At 39.4% G+C, this 13,450-nt stretch overlaps 1 long non-coding RNA gene across 1 annotated transcript in view; it reads right to left on the minus strand.

Moving 5' to 3' along the window:
- Window positions 1–13,450, minus strand: part of LOC115898791 — a 427,626-nt gene that overhangs the window by 92,103 nt on the left and 322,073 nt on the right. The gene's annotated exons all lie outside the window — the stretch shown is intronic.

Consider the following 13,450-nt stretch of genomic DNA (forward strand, 5'->3'; position numbering starts at 1 on the left):
TGAGCTCAGACATGCCTAATCCATCTTACCTGATGGTCTTTCTCTACCTACCCTGGTAGCTGAAGACAAAAGTCATAATCTCCTGGTAGTTCTTGGGCCCTATGCACTGCCTGATCCTCCCTATACTACGAAAGCTGATGCTCTCTTAAAAGTGCCACTTCCTGGAAGGAGGCCAACCAGCATAAAACTGGTTCAATAAACAATGGTAATACAATGAAGGACCCTCACAGAGTCCACTTCACTCCCCTGCCATGTCCAAGAAAGCAAGGGCTGCTATCCATGGCTGAAAAACTGGAAGCGAGTTCACATCACAGGACTCTGTGCAGACACTTCCCAGTACCAGCCCAGAAACTGGTAGCCCCACTAAGTGGCAACATTCAGAAGAGAAATAACAGTCACTACAGTTCAGTTCTCAGGGAGCCACATTAATATGAAAGGGGGGAGAGGACTACATGAAAGGGGAACACTGTGGGACAAAAGAATCTGAACAGCAGCCCATGAGACACAGATCTTCCCTCCGACATAGCCTACACAAATGAGAAAGAACCAGAAAAGCAATTTTGGTAATATGACAAAACAGTATTCTTTAAAACACTCAAAAAATTACACTACCTGACAAGTAATGTATCCAAACCAAGATTAAATCTCTTATTGATCAGCAAAAGAATTCAGAGGGTTGATTATTAAGGTAATCAAGGAAACAATCAGAGAAAGGTGAAGTACAATTTAATGAAATAAAAAAAAAACTGATACAACATATGAGAGGAGAAATCTTCAGTGAAATAGATAGCATGAATAAAAAACAATCACAACTTCCAGAAATCAAGGACACACTTATGGAAATGCAAAATATCCTGGGAAGTCTGAGCAATAGAATTGAACAAGCAGCAGCAAGAACCTCAGGGCTCAAAGACAAGGCTTTCAAAACAACCCAATCCAACAAAGACAAAGAAAAAAAAATATTTTAAAATAAACAAAGCTTGTGATTTTTGCACATTAATTGTGTAACCTGAGACTTTGCTGAAGTTGCTTATCAGCTTAAGGAGATTTTGGGCTGAGATGATGGGGTTTTCTAAATATACAATCATGTCATCTGCAAACAGGGACAATTTGACTTCTTCTTTTCCTAACGGAATACACTTGATTTCTTTCTCTTGCCTGATTGCCCTAGCCAGAACGTCCAACACTATGTTGAATAGGAGTGGTGAGAGAGGGCATCCCTGTCTTGTGCCAGTTTTCAAAGGGAATTTTTCCAGTTTTTGCTCATTCAGTATGATATTGGCTGTGGGTTTGTCATCAATAGCTCTTATTATTTTGAGGTACGTTCCATCAATACCGAATTTATTGATCGTCTTTAGCATGAAGGGCTGTTGAATTTTGTCAAAGGCCTTTTCTGCATCTATTGAGATAATCATGTGGTTCTTGTCTTTGGTTCTGTTTATATGCTGGATTACGTTTATTGATTTGCGAATGTTGAACTAGCCTTGCATCCCAGGGATGAAGCCCACTTGATCATGGTGGATAAGCTTTTTGATGTGCTGCTGAATCCGGTCTGCCAGTATTTTATTGAGGATTTTTGCATCGATGTTCATCAGGGATATTGGTCTAAAATTCTTTTTTTGTTGTGTCTCTGCCAGGCTTTGGTATCAGGATGATGTTGGTCTCATAAAATGAGTTAGGGAGGATTCCCTCTTTTTCCATTGATTGGAATAGTTTCAGAAGGAATGGTACCAGCTCCTCCTTGTACCTCTGGTAGAATTCAGCTGTGAATCCATCTGGTCCTAGACTTCTTTTGGTTGGTAGGCTATTAATTATTGCCTCAATTTCAAAGCCTGCTATTGGTCTATTCAGGGATTCAACTTCTTCCTGGTTTAGTCTTGGGAGAGTGTAAGTGTCCAGGAAATTATCCATTTCTTCTAGATTTTCTAGTTGATTTGCATAGAGGTGTTTATAGTATTCTCTGATGGTAGTTTGTATTTCTGTGGGGTCGGTGATGATATCCCCTTTATCATTTTTTATTGCATCTATTTGATTCTTCTCTCTTTTCTTCTTTCTTAGTCTTGCTAGTGGTCTGTCAATTTTTTTGATCTTTTCAAGAAACCAACTCCTGGATTCATTGATTTTTTGGAGGCTTTTTTGTGTCTCTATCTCCTTCAGTTCTGCTCTGCTCTTAGTTATTTCTTGCCTTCTGCTAGCTTTTGAATGTGTTTGCTCTTGCTTCTCTAGTTCTTTTAATTGTGATGTTAGAGTGTCAGTTTTAGATCTTTCCTGCTTTCACTTGTGGGCATTTAGTGCTATAAATTTCCCTCTACACACTGCTTTAAATGTGTCCCAGAGATACTGGTATGTTGTATCTTTGTTCTCATTGGTTTCAAATAACATCTTTATTGCTGCCTTCATTTCGTTATGTACCCAGTAGTCGTTCAGGAGCAGGTTGTTCAGTCTCCATGTAGTTGAGCGGTTTTGATTGAGTTTCTTAGTCCTGAGTTCTAGTTTGATTGCACTGTGGTCTGAGAGACAGTTTGTGATAATTTCTGTTCTTTTACATTTGCTAAGGAGTGCTTTACTTCCAATTATATGGTCAATTTTGGAATAAGTATGATGTGGTGCTGAAAAGTTTGTATATTCTGTTGATTTCAGGTGGAGAGTTCTATAGATGTCTATTCGGTCCGCTTGGTACAGAGATGAGCTCAATTCCTGGATATCCTTGTTAACTTTCTGTCTCGTTGATCTGTTTAATATTGACAGTGGAGTGTTGAAGTCTCCCGTTATTATTGTATGGGAGTCTAAGTCTCTTTGTAAGTCTCTAAGGACTTGCTTTATGAATCTGGGTGCTCCTGTATTGGGTGCATAAATATTTAGGATAGTTAGCTCTTCCTGTTGAATTGATCTCTTTACCAGTATGTAATGGCCTTCTTTGTCTCTTTTGATCTTTGATGGTTTAAAGTCTGTTTTATCAGAGACTAGGATTGCAACCCCTGCTTTTTTTTGTTCTCCATTTGCTTGGTAGATCTTCCTCCATCCCTTTTTTATGAGGCTATGTATGTCTCTGCATGTGAGATGTGTCTCATGAATACAGCAGACTGATGGGTCTTGACTCTTTATCCAGTTTGCCAGTCTGTGTTTTTTAATTGGAGCATTTAGTCCATTTACATTTAAGGTTAATATTGTTATGTGTGAACTTGATCCTGCTATTATTATATTAATTGGTTATTTTGTTCCTTAGTTGATGCAGTTCCTTCCTAGACTCGATGGTCTTTACATTTTGGCATGTTTTTGCAATGGCTGTCACGGGTTGTTCCTTTCCATGTTTAGGGCTTCCTTCAGGGTCTCTTGTAAGGCAGGCGTGGTGGTGACAAAATCTCTAAGCATTTGCTTATCTGTAAAGGATTTTATTTCTCCTTCACTTATGAAACTTAGTTTGGCTGGATATGAAATTCTGGGTTTAAAATTCTTTTCTTTAAGAATGTTGAGGAGCAAGATGGCCGAATAGGAACAGCTCCAGTCTCCAACTCCCAGCGCGAGCAACACAGAAGACCGGTGATTTCTGCATTTTCAACTGAGGTACTGGGGTCATCTCACTAGGGAGTGCCGGACAATCGGTGCTGGTCAGCTGCTGCAGCCTGACCAGCGAGAGCTGAAGAAGGGCGAGGCATCGCCTCACCTGGAAGCGCAAGGGGGAAGGGGATCCGTTTTCCTAGCCAGGGGAACTGAGACACACAACACCTGGAAAATCGGGTAACTCCCACCCCAATACTGCGCTGTAAGCATACAGGCACACCAGAATATATCCCACACCTGGCCGGGAGGGTCCCACGCCCACGAAGCCTCCCTCACTGCTAACACAGCAGTCTGCCGCGATCTATCTGCAAGGCAGCAGCGAGGCTGGGGGAGGGGCGCCCGCCATTGCTGAGGCTTAAGTAGGTAAACAAAGCCGCTGGGAAGCTCGAACTGGGTGGAGCTCACAGCAGCTCAAGGAAGCCTGCCTATCTCTGTAGTCTCCACCTCTGGGGACAGCGCACAGCTGAAGACCAACAGGGGAAGTAGCAGGAGCCGGTGCAGACGCGAACGACTCTGTCTGACAGCTTTGGGGAGAGCCGTGGATCTCCCAACGCGGAGGTTGAGATCTGAGAACGGACAGACTGCCTGCTCAGGTGTGTCCCTGACCCCTGAGTAGCCTAGCTGGGAGAAATCCCCCACTAGGGGCAGTCTGACACCCCACACCTCACAGGGTGGAGTACACCCCTGAGAGGAAACTTCCAAAGGAAGAATCAGACAGGTACACTCGCTGTTCAGCAATATTCTATCTTCGGCAACCTCTGCTGCTGATACCCAGGCAAACAGGGTCTGGAGTGGACCTCAAGCAATCTCCAACAGACCAACAGACAGTCCTTCTGACTGACAGAAGGAAAACTATCAAACAGGAAGGACACCTATACCAAAACCCCATCAGTACGTCACCACCATCAAAGACCAGAGACAGATAAAACCACAAAGATGGGGAAGAAGCAGGGCAGAAAAGCTGGAAATTCAAAAAATAAGAGCGCATCTCCCCCTGCAAAGGAGCGCAGCCCATCGCCAGCAACGGATCAAAGCTGGTCAGAGAATGACTTGGACGAGAGGAGAGAAGAAGGCTTCAGTCCATCAAACTTATCAGAGCTAAAGGAGGAATTAGGTACCCAGCGCAAAGAAACTAAAAATCTTGAAAAAAGAGTGGAAGAATTGACAGCTAGACTAATTAATGCAGAGAAGATCATAAACGAAATGACAGAGATGAAAACCATGACACGAGAAATACGTGACAAATGCACAAGCTTCAGTAACCGACTCGATCAACTGGAAGAAAGAGTATCAGCGATTGAAGATCAAATGAATGAAATGAAGCGAGAAGAGAAACCAAAAGAAAAAAGAAGAAAAAGAAATGAGCAAAGCCTGCAAGAAGTATGGGATTACGTAAAAAGACCAAATCTACGCCTGATTGGGGTGCCTGAAAGTGAGGGGGAAAATGGAACCAAGTTGGAAAACACTCTTCAGGAAATCATCCAGGAGAACTTCCCCAACCTAGTAGGGCAGGCCAACATTCAAATTCAGGAAATACAGAGAACGCCACAAAGATACTCCTCCAGAAGAGCAACTCCAAGACACATAATTGCCAGATTCACCAAAGTTGAAATGAAGGAAAAAATCTTAAGGGCAGCCAGAGAGAAAGGTCGGGTTACCCACAAAGGGGAGCCCATCAGACTAACAGCAGATCTCTCGGCAGAAACTCTACAAGCCAGAAGAGAGTGGGGGCCAATATTCAACATTCTTAAAGAAAATAATTTTCAACCCAGAATTTCATATCCAGCCAAACTAAGTTTCATAAGTGAAGGAGAAATAAAATCCTTTACAGATAAGCAAATGCTTAGAGATTTTGTCACCACCAGGCCTGCCTTACAAGAGACCCTGAAGGAAGCCCTAAACATGGAAAGGAACAACCGGTACCAGCCATTGCAAAAACATGCCAAAATGTAAAGACCATCGAGGCTAGGAAGAAACTGCATCAACTAACGAGCAAAATAACCAGTTAATATCTAATGGCAGGATCAAGTTCACACATAACAATATTAACCTTAAATGTTAATGGACTAAATGCTCCAATTAAAAAACACAGACTGGCAAACTGGATAAAGAGGCAAGACCCATCAGTCTGCTGTATTCAGGAGACCCATCTCACATGCAGAGACATACATAGGCTCAAAATAAAGGGATGGAGGAAGATCTACCAAGCAAATGGAGAACACAAAAAAGCAGGGGTTGCAATCCTTGTCTCTGATAAAACAGACGTTAAACCATCAAAGATCAAAAGAGACAAAGAAGGCCATTACATAATGGTAAAGGGATCAATTCAACAGGAAGAGCTAACTCTCCTAAATATATATGCACCCAATACAGGAGCACCCAGATTCATAAAGCAAGTCCTTAGGGACTTACAAAGAGACTTAGACTCCCATACAATATTAATGGGAGACTTCAACACTCCGCTGTCAACATTAGACAGATCAACGAGACAGAAAGTTAACAAGGATATCCAGGAATTGAACTCATCTCTGCACAAAGCGGACCTAATAGACATTTATAGAACTCTCCACCCCAAATCAACAGAATATACATTCTTCTCAGCACCACATCGCACTTATTCCAAAATTGACCACATAATTGGAAGTAAAGCACTCCTCAGCAAATGTAAAAGAACAGAAATTATAACAAACTCTCTCTCAGACCACAGTGCAATCAAACTAGAACTCAGGACTAAGAAACTCAATCAAAACCGCTCAACTACATGGAGACTGAACAACCTGCTCCTGAACGACTACTGGGTACATAACGAAATGAAGGCAGCAATAAAGATGTTATTTGAAACCAATGAGAACAAAGATACAACATACCAGTATCTCTGGGACACATTTAAAGCAGTGTGTAGAGGGAAATTTATAGCACTAAATGCCCACAAGAGAAAGCAGGAAAGATCTAAAATTGACACTCTAACATCACAATTAAAAGAACTAGAGAGGCAAGAGCAAACACATTCAAAAGCTAGCAGAAGGCAAGAAATAACTAAGATCAGAGCCGAACTGAAAGAGATAGAGACACAAAAAACCCTCCAAAACATCAATGAATCCAGGAGTTGGTTTTTTGAAAAGATCAACAAAATTGACAGACCGCTAGCAAGGCTAATAAAGAAGAAAAGAGAGAGGAATCAAATAGATGTAATAAAAAATGATAAAGGGGATATCACCACTGACCCCACAGAAATACAAACTACCATCAGAGAATACTATAAACGCCTCTACGCAAATCAACTAGAAAATCTAGAAGAAATGGATAATTTCCTGGACACTTACACTCTCCCAAGGCTAAACCAGGAAGAAGTTGAATCCCTGAATAGACCAATAGCAGGCTCTGAAATTGAGGCAACAATTAATAGCCTACCCACCAAAAAAAGTCCAGGACCAGATGGATTCACAGCTGAATTCTACCAGAGGTACAAGGAGGAGCTGGTACCATTCTTTCTGAAACTATTCCAATCAATAGAAAAAGAGGGAATCCTCCCTAAATCATTTTATGAGGCCAACATCATCCTGATACCAAAGCCTGGCAGAGACACACACAAAAAAGAGAATATTAGACCAATATCCCTGATGAACATCGATGCAAAAATCCTCAGTAAAATACTGGCAAACGGGATTCAGGAGGCCATCAAAAAGCTTATCCACCATGATCAAGTGGGCTTCATCCCTGGGATGCAAGGCTGGTTCAACATTCGCAAATCAATAAACGTAATCCAGCATATAAACAGAACCAAAGACAAAATCCACATGGTTATTTCAATAGCTGCACAAAAGGCCTTTGACAAAATTCAACAGCCATTCATGCTAAAAACGCTCAATAAATTCGGTATTGATGGAACGTACCTCAAAATAATAAGAGCTATTTATGACAAACCCACAGCCAATATCATACTGAATGGGCAAAAACTGGAACAATTCCCTTTGAAAACTGGAACAAGACAGGGATGCCCTCTCTCACCACTCCTATTCAACATAGTGTTCGAAGTTCTGGCTACGGCAATCAGGCAAGAGAAAGAAATCAATGGTGTTCAGTTTGGATAAGAAGAAGTCAAATTGTCCCTGTTTGCAGATGACATGATTGTATATTTAGAAAACCCCATCGTCTCAGCCCAAAATCTCCTTAAGCTGATAAGCGACTTCAGCAAAATCTCAGGATACAAAACTAATGTGCAAAAATCACAAGCTTTCTTATACACCAGTAACAGACAAGCAGAGAGCCAAATCAGGAATGAACTTCCATTCACAATTGCTTCAAAGAGAATAAAATACCCAGGAATTCAACTAACAAGGGATGTCAAGGACCTCTTCAAGGAGAACTACAAACCTCTGCTCAGTGAAAGAAAAGAGGACAGAAACAAATGGAAGAACATACCATGCTCATGGATAGGAAGACTCAATATCAGGAAAAGGGCCATACTGCCCGAGGTCATTTATAGATTCAATGGCATCCCCATCAAGCTACCAATGAGTTTCTTCACAGAACTGGAAAAAACGGCTTTAAAGTTCATATGGAACCAAAAAAGAGCCCACATGGCCAAGACAATCCTAAGTCAAAAGGACAAAGCTGGAGGCATCATGCGACCTGACTTCAAAGTATACTACAAAGCTACAGTAACCAAAACAGCATGGTACTGCTACCAAAACAGAGATATAGACCAATGGAATAGAACAGAGTCCTCAGAAATAATACCACACATCTACAGCCATCTGATCTTTGACAAACCTGAGAGAAACAAGAAATGGGGAAAGGATTCCCTATTTAATAGATGGTGCTGGGAAAATTGGCTAGCCATAAGTAGAAAGCTGAAACTGGATCCTTTCCTTACTCCTTATACGAAGATTAATTCAAGATGGATTAGAGACTTAAATGTTAGGCCTAATACCGTAAAAACCCTAGAAGAAAATCTAGGTAGTACCATTCAGGACATAGGCATGGACAAGGACTTCATGTCTAAAGCACCAAAATCAATGGCAGCAAAAGCCAAAATTGACAAATGGGATCTAATTAAACTAAAGAGCTTCTGCACAGCAAAAGAAACTACCATCAGAGTGAACAGGCAACCTACAGAGTGGGAGAAAATTTTTGCAATCTACTCATCTGACAAAGGGCTAATATCCAGAATCTACAAATAACTCAAACAAATATACAAGAAAAAAACAAACAACCCCATCAAAAAGTGGGCCAAGGATATGAACAGACATTTCTCAAAAGAAGACATTCATACAGCCAACAGAAACATGAAAAAATGCTCATCATCACTCGCCATCAGAGAAATGCAAATCAAAACCACAATGAGATACCATCTCACACCAGTTAGAATGGCAGTCATTAAAAAATCAGGAAACAACATTTGTTGGAGAGGATGTGGAGAAATAGGAACACTTTTACACTGTTGGTGGGATTGTAAACTAGTTCAACCATGATGGAAAACAGTATGGCAATTCCTCAAGGATCTAGAACTAGATGTACCTTATGACCCAGCCATCCCACTACTGGGTATATACCCAAAGGATTATAAATTATTCTACTACAAAGACACATGCACACGTATGTTTACTGCGGCACTATTCACAATAGCAAAGACTTGGAATCAACCCAAATGTCCATCTGTGACAGACTGGATTAAGAAAATGTGGCACATATACACCATGGAATACTATCAGCCATAAAAAAGGATGAGTTTGCGTCCTTTGTAGGGACATGGATGCAGCTGGAGACCATCATTCTTAGCAAACTATCACAAGAAGAGAAAACCAAACACCGCATGTTCTCACTCATAGGTGGGAACTGAACAATGAGATCACTTGGACTCGGGAAGGGGAACATCACACACTGGGGCCTATCATGGGGGGGGGGATTGCATTGGGGAGTTATACATGATATAAATGATGACTTGATGGGTGCTGACGAGTTGATGGGTGCAGCACACCAACATGGCCCAGGTATACATATGTAACAAAACTGCACGTTATGCACATGTACCCTAGAACTTGAAGTATAATAAAAATAAATAAATAAATTAATAAATAAATAAAAAAGACATTCCTAATGGGATTGGATCACAATCTCATTCAGGATTATGGCATTCTGAAGAAAAAAAAAAAAAAAAAAAAAAAAAAAAAAAACCAATAAAAGCCATACATGACAAACACACAGCTAACATAATAATAAACGGGGAAAACCTGAAGGTCGTTTCTTTAAAAACTAGAAGAAGACAATGATTCCCACTTTCACTGTTCCTATTCAACATAGTAGTAGTCCTAGTCAGAGTATTCAGGCAAAAATAAATAAATGAATAAAAAGTATCCAAATTAAAAAGCAGGAAGTCAAATTTTTCCTCCTTGCAGATGACAAGATACCACATTAGGAAAACCCGAAGACTCCACACACACACAAAAAAACACCTTAGAATAGCTAAATGAATTCAGTAAAGTTACAGGATACAAAATCAATATTCAAAAATTAGTAGCATTTATATACACCAATAATCAATGGCCAAAATAAATTAAGACTCCAATTCCTTTTACAATTTATACCAAAATTTAAACTACCAAGAAATCAATTTAACCAAGGAGGTTACAGGTCTCTACAAGGAAATCTACAAAACAGTGATGAAAGTAACTAAAGAGGACAAAGGAAATGGAATGGCATACCGTGGTCATGGATTGAAATAATTAATATTTAAATGACTATACTGCCCAAAGCTATCTACAGATTTAATGCAATCCCTATCAAAGTACCAATGTCATTTTCAAAGACATAGAATAAATAATTCTACAATTCATATGAAACCAAGAAAGAACCAGAATAACCAAAACAATCTTAAGCAAAAAGAATAAAGCTGAAGGCATCACACTATCTGACTTCAAAATACATTACCGGTACCTAGTACGGTATAAAAATAGACCTGCAGGCCGGGCGCGGTGGCTCAAGCCTGTAATCCCAGCACTTTGGGAGGCCGAGACGGGCGGATCACGAGGTCAGGAGATCGAGACCATCCTGGTTAACACGGTGAAACCCCGTCTCTACTAAAAAATACAAAAAACTAGCCGGGCGAGGTGGTGGCGCCTGTAGTCCCAGCTACTCGGGAGGCTGAGGCAGGAGAATGGCGGGAACCCGGGAGGCGGAGCTTGCAGTGAGCTGAAATCTGGCCACTGCACTCCAGCCTGGGTGACAGAGCAAGACTCCGTCTAAAAAAAAAAAAAAAAAAAAAAAAAAAAAAAAAAAAAAAAAAAAAAAATAGACCTGCAGGCCAATAATACAGTACAAAGAATGCAGAAATAAATCCACATACCTAAGGCCAACTCATCTTTGACAAAGCCATCAGGAATATCTATTGGGAAAAGGTAATACTCATCAATAAATGGTGTAGGAAAACTGGATAACTTTATGCAGCAGAATGAAACTGGACCCATGTCTATCACCACATACAAAAGTCAACTCAAGATGGACTAAAGACTTAAATGAGAGACACAAAATTATAAAATTTTTGCAAAAATAAACAAGTGAGAAGACATCAAACTAAAAATTTCTACACAGCAAAGGAAAGAATCAAAAAAATGAAAGAGTGACATACAGAATAGGACAAAATATTTGCAAACTATAAAACCAAAATCAATAATAAGTTAATATCCACAACAGGTAAGGGAAACATACAATTCAATACCAAAAAGCAAATAATAGTATTAAAAATAGTCAAAGGGCTTGTATAGACATTTCTCAAAAGAAGACATAAAAATTATCAACAGGCATATGAAAAAATACTCAAAATCACTATTGATCACAGAACTACAAATCAAATACACACTGAGATATCACCTCACACCTATTAGGAAGAGTATTATCAAAACATGAAAAGACAGCAAATGTTGTCATGGATGTGAAGAAAAGATAACCTTTGTGCATTGTTAGTGGTAATGTAAACTATCAGATCCATCATGGAAAACAGTATTGAACTTCTTCAAAAAATTAAAAATAGAACTACCATATGATCCATCAATCCCACATTCCACTTCTTGATGTATATCTAAAAGACATAAATTCAGTATCTCAAAGATATACCTGCCCTCCCGTGTTTATTGCAACATTATTCACAACAGTCAAAAGAAACAACTTAAGTATCCATGGATGGATGGATAAAAAAATGAATACACACACACACACACACACACACACACACACGCACAATGGAATATTATTCAACCCTAAAAGGGAAGGAAAACCTGCTACTTGCAACAACATGGATGAGCCCAGAAGACATCATGCTAAGTGAAATAAGCCAGATATAGAAAGACAAATACTGCATGATCTCACTTATATGAGAAACTTAAAAAAGTTGAACTCAGAGAAACAGAGAATAGAATGGTGATAACCAAGGACTGGTTGGGTGGCAGTAATGGAGAGGTGTTGTTGGAGAACAAACTTTCATTTATAGGTTTATAAGTTCTGGGGATCTAATGTACATTATAGTGACTATAGTTAACAATGTATTGTATACTTGAAATGTGCTAAGGGAATCTATCCAAAGTGCTCTCACCACAGAAACAAAAATAAAAACAAACGATTACTTTGTGAGGTGATGGATATGTCTTCATTTTGGTAATTATTTCACATTGTGTACATATTACAGATAATAAGGTTATACAACTTAAATACATACAATTTTTATTTGTTAATTTCATCTCAGTAAAGCTGGAGGAAATAAGTCCTATGAAGTCAGCTTAAGTAATTGTCTTACGTCTAAGAGTACAAGTTGAAAACTCATATATACAGAAATTAAGTAGGTATTATAGATGAACAAGGAAAGCCAGGAAGAGGGCAAATACCCAGTCTAAAAGGAGTGGCTACACTTAGTTCCAGCCAATTGCTACCATGTGTGAATAAAAGCCCACGTTTGTCAAATCTTCTGGTTTTCAAAAGAAAGAAATATTGATTTGTAAATATTAAGTTTACCAATTCAATAAAAATATTGGCTGAATTTCAAACACTGTGTAAGCCAAACAAAGCACATATTTAGCCTAAATCAGACACTTAGTTTGTGTTCACTGTAGACAATGCCCAGTATCTGAGAGGTAAGCAAGAGGTCACTGCTTATCAGTGTAGCTGCTAAGAACAAAATGAGTGGTACAGATTATCATGTCAGAGGAGGCTGCCACAGTGAGCCAGTGATAGTGTTGAATATTAGAAAAAAATGTATTGGTGATGTAGTGTAGTCTGAGTCTTGAAGTCTAAGAAACATGTTGAGAAAAGAAAGAAACTTTTACTTGAGGAATGCAAGGTCCTTTAATTATCAGGCCCAGAGAGACATTAAAATGAGACCTCAATCATGCTCTATTTCCCATTTTGAGATAAGAGTTTATACTTCAAATTGTTTGTTATTGCCTCAAGCAGCTATAAATTAACCTAATAATGTCACAGCAGACACTATAACATACATCCTGCAGCTTAACAATGTATAGCCAATCACTAATCAATATTATCTCTGTAAACCAAAAAGAATTTATGACAAGCAGCTTTGTCTCAGCTCACTCCCTGCCCCCCTTTATTTCTGGTTTTAAAAATCCACTTGTAACTGTTGTTAATTGGAGTGTAAATTCAGGGCAACATGAATCTATGCTTCTAGGTTACAATCCTCAAGCTTGGCTCAAATAAACTTTCTACTTACATTAATTTTTTTTCAGCTTCTTCCTTTTGGTTGAGAATGTAGACAAATGGAGAGAAGAGGAATAAGAGAAATTCCGGTCTGGCTGTGAATATAACATAACTAGAAATTTGAAGGTAGGTGTGAACATGACATGTTTTGACAATGGGTAGAAAAACTTACTCCAGTGGATGATTT

This window comes from Rhinopithecus roxellana, chromosome 7 (genome assembly GCF_007565055.1).
Source record: "Rhinopithecus roxellana isolate Shanxi Qingling chromosome 7, ASM756505v1, whole genome shotgun sequence".
Lineage (NCBI taxonomy): Eukaryota > Metazoa > Chordata > Mammalia > Primates > Cercopithecidae > Rhinopithecus > Rhinopithecus roxellana.